Raw genomic sequence first — 23,303 nt, forward strand, 5'->3', positions numbered from 1 at the left:
TAAGTGAGTGAGGGGGCAGTGCTACACTGTCTGCCTGATTATTTATCTCCCTAGTTACACACAGCACTTGCTTTCTCTGGAGTGATTCAAGCATATCATAACCTCTTGCTTTAGCTCTTTTATCATGCTGGTTTGCTGCTACAGTGTAGTCAGAAATCTGTCTGGGCCTCTGCAGAGCAGAGGATGTCATCTCATTTTATTGCACTTTGATGTGCCTCCCCCATGTTTTTTTTAAGTTTCCCGTTTATCAAGCAGGAGGTTCTGAGAACTGCTCTGGATGCTTTTGGGCTGGGCAGAACAGGCTCTGTCAGTAGGAAAAGCCTCCCACCAATGTCATGTGGAGATAAATGGGTATGAGGACAGGTGCTCAGCAAGGCTTGCTGTGTCCTGGAGAGCGCTGCCTGCAAATGCAAAGAGCCTCTCTGTGCTCGGGGGTCCTCAGAGAGGTTTTAACCAAAACACCCATGGATTTCAGCAGGAAGAGTAGCAGATTCCTGCTTTTTTTTTTTCCAGTCTCCTGCTATGCAATGGATGCATTCACACATACAAATGCTAGAAGTGATGCAAGTGAGTTTTGAGCTCAGATTCTGGGCCAGTGGGAGTCCTGGAGTCAGCTGCAGTCTGAATTTTACATTGCTACAATGAAGCCCATTTACTTATCTCCTTCTCAGGTGCTATTACATTTCCATACCTGGTATCTTTTTACTCTCCAACACAATTTGCCGTGTGTAGGAGATTGCCTCGCTACCTCCTCTGAGTGATTTTGGAATTGCTTGAAGGAATGGGAAGTTGTATCTCCTGGAAGGTCCTTTTTGGAGATGGTGCCTAATGAGGAGTGTATGGCACACAAAGTAAAAGAAAGAACATGTGGGTTAGGCTGTGGTTGAATTTTTTGGGAATAATCCAAGGACATAAAGAGGGGAGGGTCCCCTAAGTGTCCAGTCAATGAGAACTGAGGCAGTATTTGTGTGTGTGTGTGCAGAGGAACAGCCAACAAAGGTAGTGAGTGCTCACATGGTGTGGCAATTCCCCCCAGGGACAATGCTCCCAGAGCTGGAGTTTCACTACAGCTCCTGAGCTGAGGGTTGAGAAGAGTTGTTTGCTCTCTTTTTGTGCATCTCAAACTTTAAGGAGAAGAATTGATTTAATTTCATCTCATCTGATCTTGATTAATGAAAAGTCATTTCTGCTAGTTGTGGGCAGAAAAAATAATCTTCGTCTATTTTGTAACTTTGCAGATATATGTAGGTGTGTGGCTGGAAATTCTATAATTCTAGAAATTATGACAAGGCATCCATAAAGATGAGGCTGAAACCCTATGAAGCAGCATTGTAGCTTAAAGGAGTGTTATTTAATACCTATTAATGGAACTGCTGAAGCATAAATACTTTCAGCTCAAACAGATTTTGTTAACTCCTTTGTGCTGGCAGTTTTGGAGTGGGATGGCAGGTGATTCACCACTGTCTGGCAGGGTGGCTGTCCCTCCATTCAGTACCAGAATTGGTGTCATGGGGGTGACAGCCAGACTGCCAGGAGGAGGAGGAATTGCAGGAGTACATGGGCAGGCAGGAACCTTTTACAGGCTAAATCCTGGTGTCCCTGGGGCTGCAGGGAAACTGCACTTGCAGCTGTGATTGCAGCACAGATCCTCCCAGAGCAGTCTTTGTTCATCATCTTCCAGGGAAGGACTTCAGTGAGGGCTGCTGGAGGTGTGGGCACTGCAGTCCCCCTTTGGCAGAGGGAGCAGAGCAGGATCACTGCTGTGCATGCACAGGGGCTCAATTTGTCCTGCTTAATGGCCAGCCTTTCACAGGGCACCCCTGGGCTTCTCAGGGAGACTGCAGAGAGAGGTGCCACCAAGGGGTGTTCCTTATGGTCGAGATCAAGACCACTTCTTGGGGTTCCTGAATCTTCTCAGGTGTTTTAAAGATTGTAGAGCTAACAGCTCAGTCAGCTGTCTCAGTTAAGTGTCTCTGAAGTACTTTTGTCCCAGTTTCATTCTGTTTACTTGTGGGTTCAAAGATCTGGAGTACAGCTCCTGCACAGCGTGGGACTGGCATACAAATAACTGCTATTTAAAAGGAAGAACAATGCATATTGGATAATTTGTATGCAAATTTTTAAGTAGTTTTGGGACACAAGGTTATCTTTTCACGTCATCCCTTGAAACAGAGGATTAGAAGAAATATGTAAGTTGAATTTCCTAGACAATAATGCGACTCCAGAAGTTAAGACTTGAAGAACAATTGTTAACATGAAATCGATAATAAATGAGAGAGAGAAATTTTATAATCCATTTGCTTCTGGGTTATGCCTACACAAGGAAAGTAGTCAAATTGTTCTGGAGAATGATTTAATTAAAATTAGTACAAAATCCCTGGGTGGACTCTAAGATGGGTTAAGTTTGCATTTTGCTGTGAAATGTGATTCTTTAGTATGTATAGACAGGGCACAGATTGCTAATTATAAGAAGTGGTGTAGCTGCAGCAGATCAGGCTTCTGCCACGCAGTGTTGATGCCCAAGCTCATAAGGCATGCACCAAAATCTGTGCTCTGTCCTCTGCTGCCAAACCAGCCACTTGAATGTAGGAGTCACACTTCAGTGATCTTTAAGAATCACTGAAATAAAAACAGTGACAAAGAGCAGCTAAAATATGTTCATCATGGAATTAGGGCTTGCTGTGGGACCAGACCTTCAGCTTTGTCAGTGGCAGCTCAGCAGAGTTTTCACATCACACTGCAGCCAAAGAGGAACTGTGTTTATCTCTCACGTCTGTTCATTCACACTTTTAATTAGTAACCAGCTCTCCTCATGGTGAGGAGTTGTTGCCTGATGTTACTGAGGTTCTTATTAGAGCATTTATGTTTATGCACATGTGTTCTTTTTATATTGGATTTCAAGCAGTCACAAGTCCTAGTAAGGAATTAAATGTCAGGTAAAAAAGAAATGTGATCCATTGATCAAGAGATGCTGTCCCACCAGGCTATCCTGGCTCTGGGTCTGAGTCACAGACAGGTGAGGATGTGCCCTGTTATACTGAAAAATTAGTATTTAGCAAAGCCTCAACACACAGAAGCACCCAGCAACTTCCTACCTGCTCCCTCACTGCAGCAGTGCTGCAGCTGGGTCTGCCATCCCCCCACACCCATGGCAGAGGGCAGGGCAGGACCAAAGGATGACAAATTCAGAACTCATCTTGATAAAATCAAGGAATATATTTTTAACTGAAGACTTGAGACAAAGATAAGGAACAAGCAAGACACAATCTATTTCACTCTTTAAACTTGTCCCACACAAGGGAGCAGATCTTCCCAAGATGTAAATCAGCACAGCTCCACTGACTGGAGAGAACAGTTGTAATTTATCCTGCCTGAAGGTCTGCACAGAAAGTGCCTGAAGTTTCTTGCAATTCATTGGAAACTTGTGACAGTGAGAGCAGGCGTTTGACTCCACTGTCCTCTGAAGCAAGTGGTAGCACAGGCAACTTATAATTACGAATACTTGATAAATCTCCTTCAGAGAAACTGAGGAGCTTGGTAAGATGTTTGAGTCAGTGGTGGCTGATTTCACTTCTCATGAGAAAGGTGTATTGCTGTGATTTCAATCTCAGCACAAAGGCACCATGCAGCAACACTGTGGAAGGGGTTCCAGGGGTTCAGCCATGCATTCAAGTATTTTCAAGGACCATCTTTACCTTGTGGAGATCAGTGGGTTCCTTTCCAGAGAGCACAAAAGCCTGGGAGAAACAAAAGGAACCTATTTCAAGCTTTTCTTGTGAAAACAATGCCTCTCCACAACACCTGACACCTCATGCAGCTGGTAAATACCATTCCCTATCAGCTACCTAATCTTTTTTTTATGGGTATTTGGCCACCTACACTTGACCACCAAATTTCCACTCTGCTTGCCTCTGCTGACATTTATATAACAAAGAGCTTCTAACTGTTCATTTCTCAGCACAAGAAAGTTGAGCACAGGAGGAGACAAATATGATGGGCACCATAGAACAGCACTCAGAGCACTGCTGCTGCCTGTGTATCCAGAATCTGTAATAGTTATGTTCAGCCCTTGCTAGAAAGAAATGCTGCCAGGTGCTTGGAATGATTTAACTCTCTTGTTCCTGGACAAAGGTGGATGTTGTTATGTGCTAACTCCTTTCTCTGCTGGATGTCTCGTTATTGTTAAAGATTTCATAATACTGTGATATAACACAGAGCTTTGGACATGGTCTTTCTGTGAGGTATATCTAGGGATCACTTGCATTCTCCTGTAATTAGCAACCAGGAATGGAGCTGACAGTTTCTTCTTTCTCATCTTTCTGCCTCCAGTCCATGGGTAGGGGTTTCTGAACAGGAGCAGGAGCAAGCAAGAGGAGAAATTCCTGCTTGCAAAGCTCAGCATGTGAGTAGAGATTTCTGAGCTTCTCCCTGTTCATCCTTCTGCTCTCCAGAGTCAGTTTCCCAGGCAGTACATCCTGGGGGTTGCTGTTCTCCCCTGGGAATGGTGTTTGTGGTGTTCAGCTGTTCTGCTGACAGGTCTGCCTGAAGCCTTGCATTAACACTCACAGACCTGAGAGTCACACTGAGGAAAAGCGCTGTGGTAATTTCTCTCTTGATGTCTCCTAGCACTGGAATGTGGCTTTTGGTTGGAGTTACTGCCAGCTTCAGGTAGCTAAAGAATTTAAGGTATTTGAACAAAGACTGCTGTCCCTTGGGAACAGAGCTGACAGTGGCTCTGGCACTGAAGGATTCAATCTTGATTTCAATACCTACAGAATGTTGGGTCTTTCTGAGTTTCTAAATCTGGAAAGTGATCAGCAGGATTACCTTTCCTTTTTCACTTGTGACGGAAAGCAAGGTTTTATAATGATGCATCCAGGCCTAGTTAGAGCTGATGTTTATTAAAGATGAATATAATTTGGCTAAGAGGTTTTTAGTGCAAAATGCATAAGAAAAAAAATAATGCAAACAATAACAAGGCCCCTGAACTGTCTTGAACTGTACAATTGAGATTCTCAAGTACTGTCAAATCATCTCTGCATAAAGCTGAACTGCTGACATTTGTTTAATTACAATGTATTTAGGAAATGGAGCAACATTCCTAATTGCTTGTGCATGCTTCCATTACATCTTTTGTAGAATATCTTTACTCAATTTGAATAATTTTTCATTGAAACGGTGAGAAAATTATTTATTTTGCAACAATTGGACACAGAGATTGCATTGTGCTTGTGCTTTAGATAGGATTTTGGAGTATTTGCTGCTCACCTTTATGTAGTAAAAAATGTTGCTGAGAAGAAGCTGTTCTTCTGGTAAGAGAAGACCTGCAGAAACACCCTGAAATTGTGGTTGAGCTAAGATAATGCATTTCAGTAACCTCAAGGCTTCCCTCACTGTAGCAAATCAACTTGTCCAGGCACTGATGTTTGAAGGTTGTGTTAGGATTTCCTGTATTGTTTTCAGGGTGTTTTTCTGGTTATCCGTGATTAAAAATTTATCAGACTTGCCTAGTGTGGGTTAGTGAAGTATGAACTTCTTATACAGCTTTTTTAGAAGCTGAGGTGTACTAAAAATTCTGTCTAGTTTCCCTGTGATCCTGAAGCAGGAGCAGAGGAAAGCCAGTCTTGTTTTGAGTTTTTGGAGAATTCCAGTTTCCTAAGGGTGTGGCAAAGTGAGACACGTGTAAGTGAAATGATTTCAGCACTGACCATTCTGCAAATCCTCAGGAAAGGTGAGGAATGGGTTGTGGAATCACTGCTGAGTGAGTGGCAGAGTGTGGCTGTGCCTCTGTAGGAAACAAAGATCAGAACAAGCAGTGAAAACTAATCCATAAGATGATTCATGCGATAAGAACTTATCAGGATGATGACGTGTGCGAGGTCTGTTGCAATTAAGGCTCTCTGAATTGGCAGAGCAGATTACATGTGTTGGTATTCACACCGTGCTCTGTGGCACACGTGTGTCAGAGCTCCTGGCTGCCTGGAGATTTCAGCAATCATCAGTAACTTCCAATTGGTTTGCCCTAAGCATTAGCACTTGGTGAGCCAGAATGACTTTTAAATAATGAAAAGGATTTGAAAATAGACATCATAGAACCACAAGGCTTGTTCTTCAGAATCATGATGCTGTTACATGTCTGGATAGTTTATCAGATTGTGGACATTGGATTTTACATGCTTATACCAACCTTCACATTCCCTGCTGGGAAGTCTTGCACATTTTAAGACATTTGCCATCAGACTGGAGGGAGCAAACCCAAGGCCATTTCAGGCAGACCTCTGAGATACTATAATTTGAAATTGTGGCTCAGAGCTGGGAAGGAGCAAAGAGTTTTGCAGTAAAATATTGATTCTGCAGAGAATTCTAAAAGCAGGGTTTGGAAACTGCAGCAGCTAAGAGGATTTTTTTTTCCCAAACAGCAATAAAGTACTTGGAGTATCTGTGTAACTTTGTGAGGAAAATCTGTCCCTGGAAGCTGCTGCAGTTGTCTCTGAATGAGTTATTGTCTCTTAGCAAGCTTTAGGGTGTTGTTGAGATCCTTCCTTGCAAGGCTCGAGGGATGAAGACAACAGTTTTAAAGATTGCACTGCAATCATCCTTACAAGACCTGGCACTGGGGAACAGGAGGGCAGTGACAGCCAAGGTTTTTTGGGTCCAAAACTGTTGTCCTTGTTTCCTATAACTTCAAACATAATGAGCATCTTAGAGTCAGGTAAGTTTTTAAAAGAGATGCTCTATTAAAAACAAATAGTCACTGCCAGCAGGGATGCAAGCTTGGACTACTAAAAGATGATCTGATGAGGAGAGTTAACTGCAAATGGGATGTGGATTTCACTCTAATAGTTTATCAACAGGAGCCTTTGGAAAGCTCTTAAGTGTGCTGCCAAATCCAGATTCCAAAGCAAGGAAAGTAATACAAGTCCAATGTTGTTAGTGTCAGTGGTTTCTAATTAATTGTATGTTACCTGAAAAAAAAAAAAATCACTAGATAGTACAAAGCATTCTTTAAGCCTTGCTTTGTGTCTGTTTATTCAGATGTTCCTTTGTTATAAATATATTTTCCTTCTCAAAGCCCTCAAGCTCTTGTAACAGACTATATGGGTTGCATTATTCTCTTCATACATCTAGGAGATACTTCTGCTGTTAGAAGAAAAATACAATTCCAAAAATGTCTATGTGTGCCTGGGTTTGTATGTCCTGAAAGAAGAGAAAAACTTATAAGGAAAACAATAATCTCTTATAGTGCTCAAGCAATTATTTTGTCTGCCTTCTATTTTATTTTGAACTCCCTTTTAAGCAGTCCTATAAGTTTTCTAGCACTGATGTCTACTCTTTGGTTATAATGTTTCCCTGCTGCCTAGTTAAAGTAAGGGGAAAAGAAGCCTCATGTTCCATATGTTTATTGAGGGAATTTTTTGTGTGTGCAGTTCACATAAAATTGCATCCATTTGGCTCGGGATCCACAGTGTAATTCCATTAACAAAGCAGCTCTCTACCTTTTGTGTATGCTGTTATCCTTAAAGCCCATTCCTGTCATTGTGTCTCCCATAAAAAGAGAAGTTTTGCAGGTGATTTAGTTCAGTTCATTTCCACTCTGTTCTATTTTCTTTCTTTGTAGACCAAATAACTTTTCAGAAAACATTTGATAGAATCATTTTCATTTTTCCATTCAAGATAAAACTTGTACTGAGTAAAATGTAAAGTAAAATGCATTTACTTGGTCAAAATTTTCCCTTATATAAAGCGTGAAGTTGGGTTTTTTTCTGCTTTATTTCACTGTGTTCCTCCCTCTGCCTCTGAGGGCTGAGATACCCTTTTCTGTAAAATGTGAAGAGCACATGTGGCTTTGTGTGCCATACAGCACTGAGGGCTCCCTGTGCATCCCAGGTGCATAAAGCTCTTGATTCAGCCTGAAATTGTGTATTCTTCCAAAAGAGGAACAAAATATGACCTAGCTCAAAACTTCTGAGGCAGGAGCACAGTTTTTCTCAGTGCCTCAGAATCAGCAGCTCTAAAGCCAGTGGCTGCCGCTCCTGGCTGAGCTTGTTGACTTTAACGTGGTGACCCTGAGTTGTTGCTTCACAAGGACACCCCCTAGGAAGCCCTCCAGAACCTGGGATATCTAGAAATTGCATGTTCAAAGTAAGTCATTCCTCCTTAGCAGATGTACCCCAGCAGTGCTCTGACAAGGGCACTCCACAGGACTGCTGAGGGTTAAAAAACAGGACTGAGTTCTCCAATTCAATGCCTTGACCAGACACCCCAGAGTAAGGCAAGCTTGTTTGCCCTCTGGTTTACAAAAAGACTGTCAGGAGCAAGGCTGTTTATTGCCTGATGTACTGGTAAAAATGGTCTTGTGGCTTCCACACACTCTCCAGCCATCTGCCCACAGCCCTCTGGCATCTCTCTGATGGCACAGGCCGTCCTTTCCTCTTGTGCTTGCTGCAGCACCTCACACAGTGAGGTCTCAGGCCCTGGAAAAGCAAGAGACATATAAAAAATAGCAGTAAGTGACCTCACTGAGCCTGCCTGCTTGTGCCTTCCATCATAAAGCTTGTGGTTTTTTAGGGGCAAGGAGAAAACTGGAGGGAAACAAAGGGAGATTAAAAAAAAGATTTTACTGCCCCGAAGTGTGGGCTGAGAATCTGCCTGAAATATGAAAATATCTGCATGGAAGCATGTGTAGACATCTAAATGAGACTCTTTAGTGTGATGAAAGCAGCTCACCAGCCCTCATGAATTGCACACACACTTGTTTTTTTGAGTGAAACTGGAAATGAGTGACTGCTTTTCCCCTCCAAGTTAAACAGACTGCTGGGCTTGTGCTTCACTGCTGGCCCGGGAAGGTCATGGGAGACTTTCTTTGTTCACCCTTCCCATGTGCTGCTGTGTTACTCACTCTGGCATGGTGGAGAGAGTGCCCCTTTTTAGAAACTGCATCACTGGACATTTGCTAAGGCATATTGCCAGAGTTAATAATTGATGGGCAGGAGAAGATCCTGTGTCCCTGTCTTCTGACCTCATGGAACATTGAAATATGGCAAATAACAATGCACACATGACCCCATGGAGGTGACTGGTGCAATTTTCCATTTTCTCCCTCTCTCTTCCCCTTTTCCTAACCTTTCCATACCCATTTTTTCTGTTCAGGATGTTTGTGCATCTCTTCACCTGGCTTTTAGAGTATAATTTCAGTTTTAGGATATATTCATATTTCCAGGTACAAAATTAAGATACTGCTAAGTGTCATCACAGATAATGATATAATAGTAGATCCCTTTGTCTGAAATGTGCTTTTAGGTATTACCTTGGTCAGTAATTTAATTGAATTGGATAGTGACAACACGCTGACATTGTTAAGGTTAATGACCCAATGATTTACAAGACAAGGCACATTTACCGGCAAATGGATTTTAGTAATTGTTCTACTGAACAATGAGTATAACAATTTGTACATTGATCCACAAAGTCCTACAGCAAAGCCTCTGCTCTTACTTTGCCAGTGCCCCCGTCCATAAATTCAGGGTTGCTCAGAGAATGTTTTCTTGGCCCTGCTGTATTTTAACTGCATTGATCTGGATACCAAATTATTTACTTTAACGTGATCCCCAGCTTTTGTTGTCTGTGTGGGGCAGTGCTGGGTGTGGAGGTGCTAAGAATGGGAGAATGTGACCTGACCTGTCCAGGCAGGGCAGTTTGTCTTGGCTGGGTTGGCCCAAGAGTTTCTCCAGTCAGTGGTTGCATCTCTTTGCCACATGCTTAATGTCTGTTTCAGTAAATTTGGACTGTTCCGTTTTCTCTTTGTGGAAGCCAAATGGGGTAGGGGAAATCTGGTTTAGTCAGAGCTATGATCTATATTAAATAACTCTGTAATCTTATGCAACGTAGAGCAAAAGTGTTTGTTCTTCTTAAACTTCTGCTTAGAGCTTGCTCAAAATACTTTCTATTCTTTGTTAGCTAAATTGCAGATTTTTTTTTTTTGTTTGTTTGTTTCTTGCTTTGAAACCAACAACGAATTAATGAACTCTTACAGGAGCCTGGAATTTTGTCAATGTTTAAGACCAACTGGAAAAGGTCATAAGAAGTCTTCAGCCAGAGGCTTTAAGCTCTTTTATATTAATTGTCTGTATTGCCAATTAAAGATGATGATTGTAAGAGACAGTGTCTAACATCTTTATTAATTGATTATTACTGGAAAATGCAGTATTTAATCATCATTGATCTGTTGTACGTGTCCATCACTGGCATTAGCTGAAACACAGAACTGAACACAGAAGTGTTTATTGAACGTGTTCTTTCTTGCAGTATTATTGACAATGTTATCATTTCCATAGTGGTAATGGACCAGTAGCTATTGGTTAGGTACTCTTCATTACAACACAGTTTATAAACTTCATTTTATTGTCCTTAGTTTTATTGACCATTGATTTCTTCAGTTGTCCTTTTTCTTCTCTTATTAATTTTGTGTCATTCCTGGCTCCTAGTACCTTGCTGCCAATTTTCTCTCTTTTGCATTTGACATTTATTGGCATTTTCCCCATTTTTAATGACTTTCACTCCCCCATCACGTCACAATGAGATGGTTTGTTCAAGGTATTATTGCAATTATCAGCCCTGTGTTCTTCAATGCACTGTCTGTGGTAAAACTAAATAAGATTATAAAGCTTCTGACCTTCAGCACAATATTCAGTAGTGCTTAGGTCTCAGGCCTCTCTCTGTTTGGCCTTAACAATGTTTTCAAATAAATAAATACCTCTGGTTCTAGCATCAATAGTAAAAAGAGAAAATGAAGAAGAAAATGTCACTTTATCCCATGATAGTGTGAACTAAATGGAAATAACTGGATCCTTTTAGTTTAAGGAACAATGTGCCTCTTACAGTTATCCAGCACAGTGACAGTGGTCCTATGGTGGTGAGTTTTTTGACACGTCCAGAGTTTATTTATTTCTCTCAGTGGGCCCACAGCTTGCAGTTCAGGAGGTGGGAGGGTTGTAAAGGTTGAATGGGGATTATTTCCTTGTTTGCTAAACTGCTGTCTGTAATTTCAAACAGATCATGGAGACCTTTAGAGACACCCAAAGGAGTGGGAAGAATGCCACAGTGGAAAATACATTCTGTCCCTTTCAAACTGATACTTTTGGGTTTAGTCCTTAGAAAAATAAAGAAACAAATAGTGTGAAAGAACCACCTGTAGATATTAAGAGGGTAACAGAGTGATGAATAAGGAATTTGGCCTTTTAAAGGACCATAGAATGTCATAGAGAGGCCAATGAAGACTTTGAAAAAATTTAAGACATTGAAACTGTGTTCATAAACTAGAAAAGAAAATGACACAAAAATAAGCTTAAGAAAAGAATAAACAGTGAAAAGAGAAGCTGGAAGGATGTATTAACATGTGTGTCAAGTGTTTGGCTTACTTTGCAATAAGAAGCTGTAGTGTATGAAAACTCCTACAGATTTCCTCATTCTCTGTGGCACAGGCAGGTGAAATATTCAATGAAGCCATCTATAACTTCTCTGATTGCATTTTAAACATTTATGTTTCTAGCCTCTATATCTAATAAACCTGAGACTTTAAATGGAGCATGGGTTATTAAATCATATCTTTTCCATCAGTCTCATCAGTGGAGGGGTACTGATAATATTAACACTGAATGGGATCCAACCAGCTTTTCATTCCCTTTTGTGCTGAACCCTAGTCCTTCTGCCTTGATGGATGGTTATTTGGGATCTCCTGCTTCTAGTTGTTTTCATACAGAAATTACATGGTCATTAGTTTCCACTCTTGTTTTTCCTACAGTCTTACTAAAAACCGTGGGTTAAAGGCCTTACCCAGAGGTGCAAACAATAAGCTGTACATATGGTTATTGCTATAATTACCTGCCCAAACTATTATAAAAAGATGTGTTACCATCTGAACCTTAAATTGAAGGGTATGGTGAGTGTTTTGCAAAGTCTGGTTGTCAATCTAAAATAAAAAAATTGGGAAAAAATTAAAAAATGCTATAAACTAAAGGAAAGAATGAAAGGTATATAATTTGATATAAATTTTCCTAATTGATGGGCATTGCAGGAACACAGGAATAAGTACACAGATTCTTTTCAATCCAAAGTTTTCATATTAATTATCAGATTGCTATAAGCAAATAATTGTCTTCACAGAATGGCAGGGAGATGAAAACTGGGCTAAGTGTTTGGCAACAACGTAAAAGAGGAACTTGATCAATGACATTAATTTACTTGCAGCTGGGTTGTTTACATTTCTGGATTTCAAGCTATTTTAATGTAAAATGAGGCATAGCACAGAAGGTAAAGCAAGTTCAACTTGGTCCTAGGTCTGGATTGTGAGCAATCCTGCTGGTTTGCAGTGGCCCACCCTGGAGAGTCAAAGAAACTCCGCCCTTTTCTTCCTCTGGAACTCTGCATAAAATTTTTAGCCAATATGGACTGTCTTGTGAAGATTTGATACAAAACTACACATGGTATCATGTTTTTGCTCAAACTGTCTTCACATTCCTTTTTGGTTCAGTGACAGTGTGCTGCTTTTCTCCTCCCTGAAGCCCTGGTGTCAGAGAGCACCACACAAACCCAGGGATTGTTTTTAGCAGGGGGGATATGGCAGGGATGAGGCACTTGGATCTACATTTCTTTAAGGGCTTTTTAAAAGTGTCAGGAAGGATGAAGTGACAAGGTCTCAGCACAGCCTGGTCAGGGCTAATGGCTAAATAGGAAAGCAGAATGCAAGTCAGGAAAATAGCATCACAGGAGCAGAATGCTTTAGGAAGCTGCAGGTGGAGAACAAATCCCCAGGTTTGGTCAGCAGAGATTTCAGAGAGGGTGATTTCAGGGGAGTTTGTGTTTGGTTTGGACAAGGAGAGGAGGAAGATAAGGTCAAATCTGAGAGAGAGCACTGAGGCAGTCCCCGAAGGAGAAAGCAGAAAGGTTAGAGAGCAGCAGCAGTGTTGGCTCTGCTTAGCAGGAAATGATGTGCCCATGGGATAAACGAGGCAGAGGCATTGTGGGAAGGGGGAAAAGTGAGGGAAGAAATGGTTTTGACATCTTTTGCCTTTTTGCTTCATAGAAATTGGTCAGCAAGAGCAGGTGACTGCATGCAGTGCATGGGCTGGAGCTTTGCTGCTGGTGATCTGTTCAGCAAAATGATGCTGTTAATGCAGCTGTGTGTGCTGGTGGGAAACAGGCTGGAGAAGGATGCAGAGGAGCAAAGCAGCTTTTGTGGACACAAAACTGCACTCAGGAGTGTGGAGCAGCCCTGGGTTTTGTGCAAGTCTTACAATATCTGAGTGCAATGGGAGGAATAGTTCTTGGAGTGTGTTGAGTTCTTCCTTCACAGGCACAAAACAGCTTCATTCTTTCTGCTTGATAATTTTCTCTCTTTGCCCCAATAATCAGTTCACTGTTTCCATTGCTGCTTTCCTGATCTTGTCAGCAAGCAGTGCAAATCAAGGTCTGCACTAGGTCGATTTTGAATTAATGAGTTTGACAAATGTTTTCATTTGAGAAGACATGCTGCCTCATTGGGCTTGACTTAGCAGGAAAACATTAGAGTGACAATGCTGGATTTAACTTTAGTTATCAACACTTTCAGCCTACATTGGTCTAAGTAATTGTCCTGTTCATACGCTGACAGGTTAAAATAATGTATTCTGGAATGAGACTGCTTCCACAGAAGATGAAAAGCAGCCTAAGAGGGTTATCAACTGTTACTATCTGTGACAAGCAGGGTGGGCTAGATGTATGGATAAATTTCTATTGCTCCAAAGGTAATTCCTATTATCAAGAGACATATAAGAACACCTAACAAGGCATTAATACAGTACAGCTACTAAAAAAGCTCATCTGTCCTACTGAAGCTCTGAACTAATGGCACATTCCAGGGTTTTCTTGATGCTGCACTGACAGGTGGTGATAGACCTTTAAATAAAATAAAAACCCTATTAGGCTTTTGGATAGTCAGGCAACTGTGAGGATTTAAAAGCTAATCTTTAAGAAAATAAATAAATAAATAAGCATCTTTATCTGAGATCTAAACACTATTAGGAATGATGCTTCTGGAATCCTCTTTATTAAGAATCAAATAATGTCATGCAGATGGGATCTTGGCCAAATAGGCAACTGCTGATCAAGTTTTCTGTCTAGAGAAAAGATGTTTGGTTTTTATTTTTTTCAGTAAGTATTCTTGGACTCAAAGCAATTATTTTTAAATATTAATTGTTAAGTTTCTTTTCCATCTGTAAGGTGGCACTGAATTACTGAGAAATGGAAGTCAATGGAACTTAAAGGAATTGAGCAGCTGCTGTGGGCTTGGTGCAAGGGGGCTTCCAGAGGAAGCCTCTTCCTCTTTGGACTCTTCATGCCATTAATTGGGTTACTTAACTTGTATCAATGTAGTTTGCTAGGAAATTTGTAAGAGGGGTTGGCTCACTCATAGTTTAGTTCATCTACAGAAGAGAGTAGAAATGTCTTTAGCAGCAGAAACTCTGTACTTCTCTGGAATCATGCAGAGGAATTGTAATTATATGTGCAGAAACGATGGGAAATTTTTCTGTTATTTTCTAGGAGAAGTTATGTAGAACTTTATTTACCTCACTTGTGCTTGTTCCCCAACAAGTCATAGGCATCGTTTTCAGCAGTGCTCAGTGGGAGCAAGCAAACAAGGGATGGGAGTGTGCATGCTCCAGCTGCAGTGATGGAAGTTAAATATTGATGGGCTAATTTCAAATGGGAGTTGTGTGATAATAAGAGGGGTAAAGCTGGAGGAAAGATTGCTGCAGGCTGCTTGGTTGTTCCAGAGGGAGCTGGGATTGAGAACTGAAAAGCTCTGCCAGGTAGAAGAGGGCAGTGCCGTGTTAACAGCAGAAACACGAGCTGGGAACTCCATGAAGGCTCATAACAGGCACAGGAGGTTTGAGAAGGAAAGGGGAAAGAGGAGATTGTATAAATACGACAAAAACAACAGCTCAAACAAAAGGGAAAACAGTCCTAAAATGGGGAGTAATGCTGAATAGCCATATGAGTAGAAAGTATGGAACTGCACCTTTTGGGAGCAGTGCTGTAGCTTTATCCAGTCTCTTAATGTAAAGAAAAAAATCTCCACATCAGCTCATAGTCTCACATCCCAGAAAACCTATTTAGTTTGATTAGTGCTGGAGTCCTACTTTGCAGCAATTAGAATACAAAGCTCTTTCTCTGCTGTAAACTGTCTGCCTTTTTGACACCCTTCAGAACAAAGGAACCTTATACTTGTAATTGTGTGATTATTTTGACATCTTTGCAAATGGCCTTGCTGTAGTTGAAGTCCTAGGGAAGAGAGGGGCTTTTGACACAAGCAGAGCTGATGCACCTGGTTCCCAGTGCATGAGGTAGTCCTAAACTGCAGAAGAACAAAAATGGGAAATGGTGAAAATAACGTCAGTAGACATCATAATTTTTGCTTTCTTCCTTTGTTCCTTCTTTTGAACTTGAAATAAAAATGTAGGAGAGAGTAAGATCTTTGCTTTGGGGAGGAAGGGTGACTGCTGGCTCAGCAGCTTTGCCTCATCTGGGAGGCTGAGCAGTGAAAAACAGCTGGAAAGCTGAGAGGGCTGGAGGTTTGAACCCACATTCACCAAAGCAGAGATGTGCTCAGGCCATGGTGGTTAGAGAGGTGCCTTCCCCTTCAAATTAGAGCCTCCACACCAAAGAAATCAACCTGCAAAGACTGGGAGGAAAGGAGGATGCCACACCAATACTTGCTCACGTGCTGAATTGGGAGCTGGCAGAGGTGGGATGCATTTACCAAGGCTTACAGACAACGTGTTCATTTTATTTGTGCATTTTTAATGTGTGGCTTGGATTGTAGCATTTTGCAATGCAAGGCTTGGCATTGTTTGTTACATACTGCCAAGATGGACCTACTCAAGTATGTTTTCTGGCAAACACAAGAAAAATCTGGGTCAGGTTTCAGGATCAGTGTTGATTTTAAATGGCTGTTATGGGGAGCCAGGTATTGGAGAGGGGAAGAAATGTGAATAGGTCAGCTACACCCTGCACTCTTCTTGGAAGCTGCTCCTTGTTAGCCTAGTGTTTATTCATGAGGAGACCAGCATTTCTAGGAGGCACAGGTTATAAATATTTAGTACTGTCAGTGGAGAAGGAAAATATTGTTGAAACAATGTCTTCATTTGTCAGAGGAAAAACAGGAACTAATTTTTTTGAGAGAGATCATAGTTAACTGCTCTCTGTGAACTGTTTCTCTAAAGATTTTGGACAGATGGATGCTCATGCAGCCAGAGGACTGAATGCCAATTGAGAGGAACACGCTTCCATTTATAAAGGCAGGGAAATCATTCTGTCAGGCAGGATATAGGTACACAAATTAGGCAGGTATCAAAATTATATCTTGTCTTCAGAGGCAACTGACTCTCAAAAAGAGACTATGGACAGGAATAGCTAAAGATCTCACAGGCTGTAATTTAACTCTGGCAGGAAGCTACAGTAGTAGTCACCTGCTAATAATAATGGAAGGCAGATTTGCCCTACTGCCCTTCAAATTCCCTTCTGTGCTGTCACTGAAAAATTCCAGCAATTCCTCTGCACAGAAACCTCCCACAGAATCCCTGACCCATCAATGAGAAGATAGGGGAATGGCTGCAGGGCTCTGCTGTGTGGAAGAGGTTTCTTGGCCCACAAAAAATCACCTTATTTCAAAGTAAATGCCAGGATAGACTCCTTGAAGTGAAGTCTGCAATTGCCAAAAGAAATTTTTGTGCAGAGAAGAGCATATAACATAAATATTCCAGATAGATGAAGGCAGGGGATGGGAGGCAGTGGTGAACACATGGTGATATTTGCTTTGGAGCAAATCCAGGATGCTGCTCTTTGTCCCCAGCCTGATGCCTTCCTTGGTGCCCACCCAGGGGTGGCAGAGTGCAGCCCTGAGCTACTGAGCCTCCTGCTTTGCTCTGAAGGTTCCTACACCCTCTATAATCAAAAACATTGTGTTATTTCCAAAGGAAATGGGATTGGACTTAAAAGCATAATAAATAAAAAAAAAAAACTCCTCAAAATGTTTTGAAGTCAAAAGCTTGATATGGAGTAATATCAAAAATTGTGATCATAAGCATTTGCTTTCTTTCAAAATTCTCCAATTTCACATTGGAAGATGAAAAGTCTCCTCAAAAACCATTTTGTACTTAGTATTCCTCGCCCTGGTTTTTGGCTTTTGACATTTGGAAGTAAAGTTGAAAGTCACTGATGAAAATTTAAGTTATTACCCTCTAACTTTTGACAGCATTTTCCATAGACCATGCTAAGCTCAAAGTATTTTCTACACAGCCTGTTCTTTGAAATTCAGTCACTTTTCCTTTTTCCTCATAAACATGTATGAGTCTATGTCTGGCCTTTGGTAAAATAAGAGTAAGACGTATTCCCAGCTTAAATCTTCCTAACATCCAAATTTCTTACTAAGCTTCTATTGCTGCTGAATTTAATCTACTGTGAATTATCAGAGTTCAGCTTCTAGTATAAAGTAGGTTTGACCTCTGGCTGTGCAGTTTTCTTTATTATCATTTTCATGTGTTTGTTCACAGACATTTTATTGTTCAAAAATTCTTGATGGTTGGATCAGGGTCTCTTACCTTATAAGCAATGGTTGCTGGCAATTGAAAGACGTGAACAGCTTATTACTTTTCAATTAAATAAGTTTCCTTTTAATCCTTAGTATTTTCTTCTTTGTGAAATTTTCATCTTTCTGGAAAATACTGGAGCTGTAGGGAGCTTTGGAAATGGGTTGGAAGTTTGTGTTCTTGCATTGTCCTTTCTCTAACCTCTGCTGAACTGCTGTTTTGTAACTTTTAACAAGTACAGTAAATGACAAATGATATCCCTCGAGGTTTATTCATTCCTATTCTCATGTACCACCATTTAACGTGACTGATTTCAGCACAGTCTTCAGCTCCTGGAAATGCTCCCCACCTGATTCCTCAAGGGAAAAAGCCACCCTGCAGGATGTTTTCAGTGCCACAGGTCACAAGACATGCCCCATCAGCAGGACTGCAGGCACAGGTTAAGCAGGGAGCTGCCCAAGGTGGGGACAAATAAAATGGGGATCAAATGGTGGCTGTGGATGAACATCTTTATGCTCAGCTGGGTTTCTGTGTCTGTCCCTGCCTTCTCCCTGCTTGGTGAGTGCAGATCCCCCCTCTCAGCCCCTTTCTCAGATGCCTTCTCACTCCATCCCCTCTGGAGCAGAACCATCCCTTTGAGGATGATTTTTGTGGTGCAGCTGTGGTAACACAGAGAACAGGGAACAATGGAGCAGGAATTGGGTTTTCCATGGGAAGGTGTAGAGTGGCACTGTTCGTGTGGCAGTTTTCCATCCTGACCAGGTCTCCTCAGGCTCCCACACCCACGAGGCCACTGCACTCCTGCAGGAACTCCTCCCTTCTTGCATTCCCCCAGTTCATGATAAGCACCACAGGTCCCACTGCACCCCTGGAACTGCCTCTGGTTTAAGGCCATAGTGGTAAAATTGCCTGCAGGATGCACAAAAAAAAAAGATTGAGTTTGAAAGGAAGCCTTTTGTAACTGCAATGTCCTGGACCATAATAGGAGAATGTTTTATGGGCACTGCTGATGTGGGTTATATGGCTGCAGGATGGGAATGGTGCTTTTTTAAGAGGGGTGAGCCTTGCACTTCCATCTCTTTATAGACTGCCATGCTGCTTTGAAAAAAGCCCTTGCATCTTCGGTGGGATACACAAAGCAAATGTGAATTTTTTATCTTAGAGTTATATTGTTCAATAGACCCTCTGTGATTTCTTGTTCTGTCACTCTTCAACCCCAGCATTTGCAGTATTTCTGCACTCACCCTGAGCATGCTCAGGGATGATTTGAAGAGAGCTGCTGCAGGGGTAATATTTGCTTTGAAAGAAATGTGTGTTTTCCAAATAAGTTTCTCTCCCTGGTTTTAAGACTTCTAAATAATTATTTTCTTTCACACCTACCCACCCACACAAACTCCACTCCCTGTAGCATTCCTGCTTGAATTTATTTTCTGTGAAAGAGAGAGAGACTTTCCAGGTCCAAGAATATTGCCTTGGAAATTGGTACATTTGCAGTTAGGACTAAAGAGATTGTTGTGGCTTTTCAATACCTCATTCTCAGGGAAATTCTGGCCTTTGCAGAGATGGAGCTGCTGTGGCTCATTGTGCCACTATTCCCCTCTGTAGGGAACCTTCAGCTTTTGGAACCCATCCAGGCTAACCTTTGAAGCTTGGATTTGAAGTGAAGGTCCCAGCATGAGGCTGATGCCTGTCTCCAGACAGATTTCAGCCCCTACTGTCTTTGCAGTAATCTGAGTTTCCCTGGTGCACTGTGGGTCTGAGTGCAGGAAATCTTCCAGCAGCAATGCCACAACCATCTCTCTGTTCCCTGCCTTTCCAAACATAAGTTGTTCTCTTTTCACACTAAGAGGGAAAGAATTGAAGAAGAGGCAGAGGAAACCAGAAGACAGATTCCTAGCAGGTGCCTCATCAGATAACCAAGCTGCAGTGAGGTATCTTTAATGAAAGCTGGAAAACACATTGAAAATACTGGATCACCCCAATTATTGCCTCTGAATGCAGGGATTGACGTGGTGGGATTTTCCAAGCAGTGACTATTCTTCACTATGCCTCACCCTGTGTTCCTGAGAGGCAGCAGGCTACTGGATAATCCAAGCTTGAAAGACTGTTGGAATATTCCAAAGGCTTTGAAAAGCTGTGCAAATGAGCAGTGCCCTTCCATGCCCTCCTAAGAACATGTGATATAAAATCTCATAATGTATAAAACTGTATTGAATTAATGGAAATTGTGATCATTGCTCCAATGTTTGTTCTTTAAAAGATGTTCAGAGAGCAATTTAAAAAAATAATTTCTGCCTTAAAACATTTCACTTACCCAGTTAGTAAACTGAATCTTATTTCACAGCAGAGAATAGAAAAAGGCATCAAAGTTTGCATTGGAAATAAGATTAATTTTTTTTAACTATGAGTATAATAAATAATTGAAACACCTTGAAGGAAGAGGTGGCAGATTTTCCACCAGTGGGTTGTTCAGATCAATAGGGGATGTCTCCTAAAGTGAAATTCCAGTCCTTGTTCTGTTAGAAAGAAAATCAGAGAAAAAAAATTAAATGTCTCTTTTGTCCTTGATCCTCTATAAGTTCTATAAACATCTGCTTCCTCAATCTGCATAAATTTGCAGAACAGTGTAAATTTCTGCAAAACAAAATATTGTAAAATATTATAGTTCTGTGTTAACCCAAAGATTTTAGAGTTTCAAAAGCATTTTCTTTAGTTCTCTGCATCTTCGCTACTTATGTGTATTTTCCCCTTACACAAAATTCTTTTTATAACTAAGTCTTTTATATCATTCTTTTGTGCCCTTTCTACACTGTAATCATTTCTTCATCATCATTCTTTCGTTGCTATGTGATGTTCCATTTCCCACATGTTTTTCTTTGCTCTAGCTGTTAGCATCATTTTAACTCTTCACTTCCTGCACTTGCCAGTGCTTTTACAGTAAATATATATCAGTGAAAATAGACTGGACTTTCTGAGATAACAAGAAGGATTCATTGGTAAATACTGAATGAATTGCAATTGCACTTAGAGCTGCAAAGAACAACTGAGGTCACAGGAACTATTTAATTTGATTTGACTTAGTCATTCCTTCCTGAAACAGCTGCTTTCCTCTCAAATGGCTGCAGTGCTCTGCTCCATCAGAATTAGAGAGGGAATTACTCGGGTCAGCTTAGACAAGGCTGGTGATGGCACACTGGCAGCAGGGCTTTACTTTGCATTTCAAAATCCACTCTGTGAAATGCATTCAACAAAATATGATGATATCAGAAGCTTATTACTTGGAAAAGCCAATGAAGTGGTAAATTTTCAGCTGCATGGCTTGTTCTGTGAGTTGCAACTGGGTTAAACCCCTTACTCCTGAAAAAGTTTTGGAGAAACTCAATTTGAATTTTCTAATCATTGAAGGATTTGCAGGGGAAGCAGCTCTCCTAGCAGGCTCTGGGTGGCTGCAGCTGTGGGGTGCTCACAGCCAGGAGCCTTCACTGCACAGTCCTCAGCACATCTGGGATCACTAATTCCCTGCAGGGAGTCAGGGACTTCCATCACATCCCTTGCCAGTCCCACTGCAGCTGTCCAACCAAAGCTGATTGAACAGCCACAATGTACATTAAGTAGCTTGCACGTATTCCTTCCCTGTTTGTCTCCCTGGAACAGCCTCATTGTTTTCTACCCCATCTGGGAGCATGGAGCAGGCCAGGCTTGCTCTGAGCTCTGTGCTTGTTCCCTTCCTTGTCTGGGAAAGGATGCCCCCCTGGTGCCTCACAGTTTTAGCTCCCTGCTCTATACTCTTGAGTGCTCTCAAGTGTGTTCAATTTGCACAGGCCAGGCAGAGCTCTAGTCAAAATCAAACCTGCAGCCAGAGAAGCCTGCAAAGGAATATAATTCAACATGTAGGGGCTACATAATGTATAGTTGAATTCCTGAAGGAAAAATCAAAAGCCAGCATCAGCTTATGTATCTCTGAAAGCCTGCTGACCCATGTCTTTTCTCAGTAGATGAAAACTCTCCTGAGTTGCAGTTGTGACAAACTGCCTTTCCTTAAGAGCATCCTCCAAACTTCCACAAGCTTCACGCTAACTGCTTTACTGATGCCCACTTAGGCTAATGAATGCTAAATATTGCAAAGCAGTGCTGGTGCACTCGGAAGATTGGTTGGAAAAATTGTGCCTTGGAAATGGAGTGCAGCATCCACCTGCCTTGCCTGCAGGAACAGAGCACCAGCTGTGCTCAGGAGGTGTCTGAGGCTTCCTGTGTCCTGCCAAGACATTGCAGGCACTGGAGAATTTTAGAAACCCTAAAACACTTGTGTCATTGCAGCTTCTTGGAAACACAGCTTAGTAAAGGCAGTGCTGAGGACATGAAGAAAGTGGAGCACTTGGGACAGTCCCAAGGGACCTGCACTGACCAGCAATTCAGTGGCCAGTTTGACAACAAGGAATCACACGGTCTGTGATGCTGAGAGGCATTTTATTATCTAATTATCAGCTGCTTATTTATCAGCTGTGTTTGGGGAAGGGCAGATCACACCCCACTCACCTATGGCAAACATTTTATAGTGACAAACAGCTCTGTCTTCAGCTCGTGGTGGGTCAGGAGGAGCCCTATTCAGAGTATTATTCATTTCATTTAGTTTTTTAAAAGGGGACCTAAGCTCTTCTAACAGCATGGGTCATCCCTATTCAAACAGCACCTCTTTGACTTGCTAGTCCTTTTTTAACTCTCCCCCTGCAGAGCCTCCTTTTTCTTGGAGTCTTTTCTCCTAGTTTGCTTTTTCCAGCTCTTGCTTTTTATATGTGGGAGAGCAGCCTAGCAGATGCTGTTTTATAACTGGCTGTGGTCTGTCTCTTCAGCTAGTGAGTACTGCTGAGCTTCATTCTTACTGTTACAGGGAGTCAATGCAAGCTTTGAGCAGTTGCTTTTGCTTGGAAAACAGAGAATACCATGTTACTTTTACAAGCATAAGAACACTTCAGTGTTCCTCTATAATCCCCTCATCTTGCAGCCTGTCTTCTGTGTATAAAGACTGCATGTTCCTTACCACAGTGGGTGACCTCAGACCTATGCGTCTGCTTCTGATAATGTACCTTCACTTTGCTTGCTTAGTGTGAATTACCAGGGAATAATTGCCCTGGTGATTGCTTGGTGGTGAAAGTGCCTGTTGTTGCAGGACTCCTTTAGCAAACTCTGACAGCACCAGAGCTGCAGTGCAAATCATTCCACTGCCACTGAATTTCTTCCTGCTCATAAAATGTGTTAATGCTCTGTGTTCTGCATTGCTCTGGTCTGTTAAAATACCTGCAGAGGTGTGCTCTGGCTTTGTCTATCTAAGTCCAGTCTTTCCATGCATTCATTCACAGAGAGACTTCTGAAAGTGCTGGATGTTTGACTCACAGGTCAGGCCATATGTCCCAGACAGCTGCTTCATGCTCACCTTACAAAGGTCACAGTATTTCTGAGCACTTCTGAACAACTTAATCAGTGTACACATGAGCCTGTGTGGGAAGCTTTTTGTATTTCACTGATGAGCAGGGTCTGGGAGTCACACGTGGCTCTTACTGTTATTTCTTTGTAAGTTAATTTTCTTTGTTTAAAAAAAATAATTTTAAATTTCAGGTTCCTGGAAATGCTTGTTTGCAGTAATTTCCCTCAAACACATATTATCCTAGCCCCAACTGTATT

At 41.6% G+C, this 23,303-nt stretch overlaps 1 long non-coding RNA gene across 7 annotated transcripts in view; it reads left to right on the forward strand.

The window, feature by feature from the left end:
* The window catches only part of LOC135308118 (uncharacterized), a 122,140-nt gene that overhangs the window by 49,055 nt on the left and 49,782 nt on the right, over positions 1-23,303 (forward strand). The gene's annotated exons all lie outside the window — the stretch shown is intronic.

The sequence above is a fragment of the Passer domesticus genome, chromosome 9 (genome assembly GCF_036417665.1).
Source record: "Passer domesticus isolate bPasDom1 chromosome 9, bPasDom1.hap1, whole genome shotgun sequence".
NCBI classification, from domain to species: Eukaryota; Metazoa; Chordata; class Aves; order Passeriformes; family Passeridae; genus Passer; species Passer domesticus.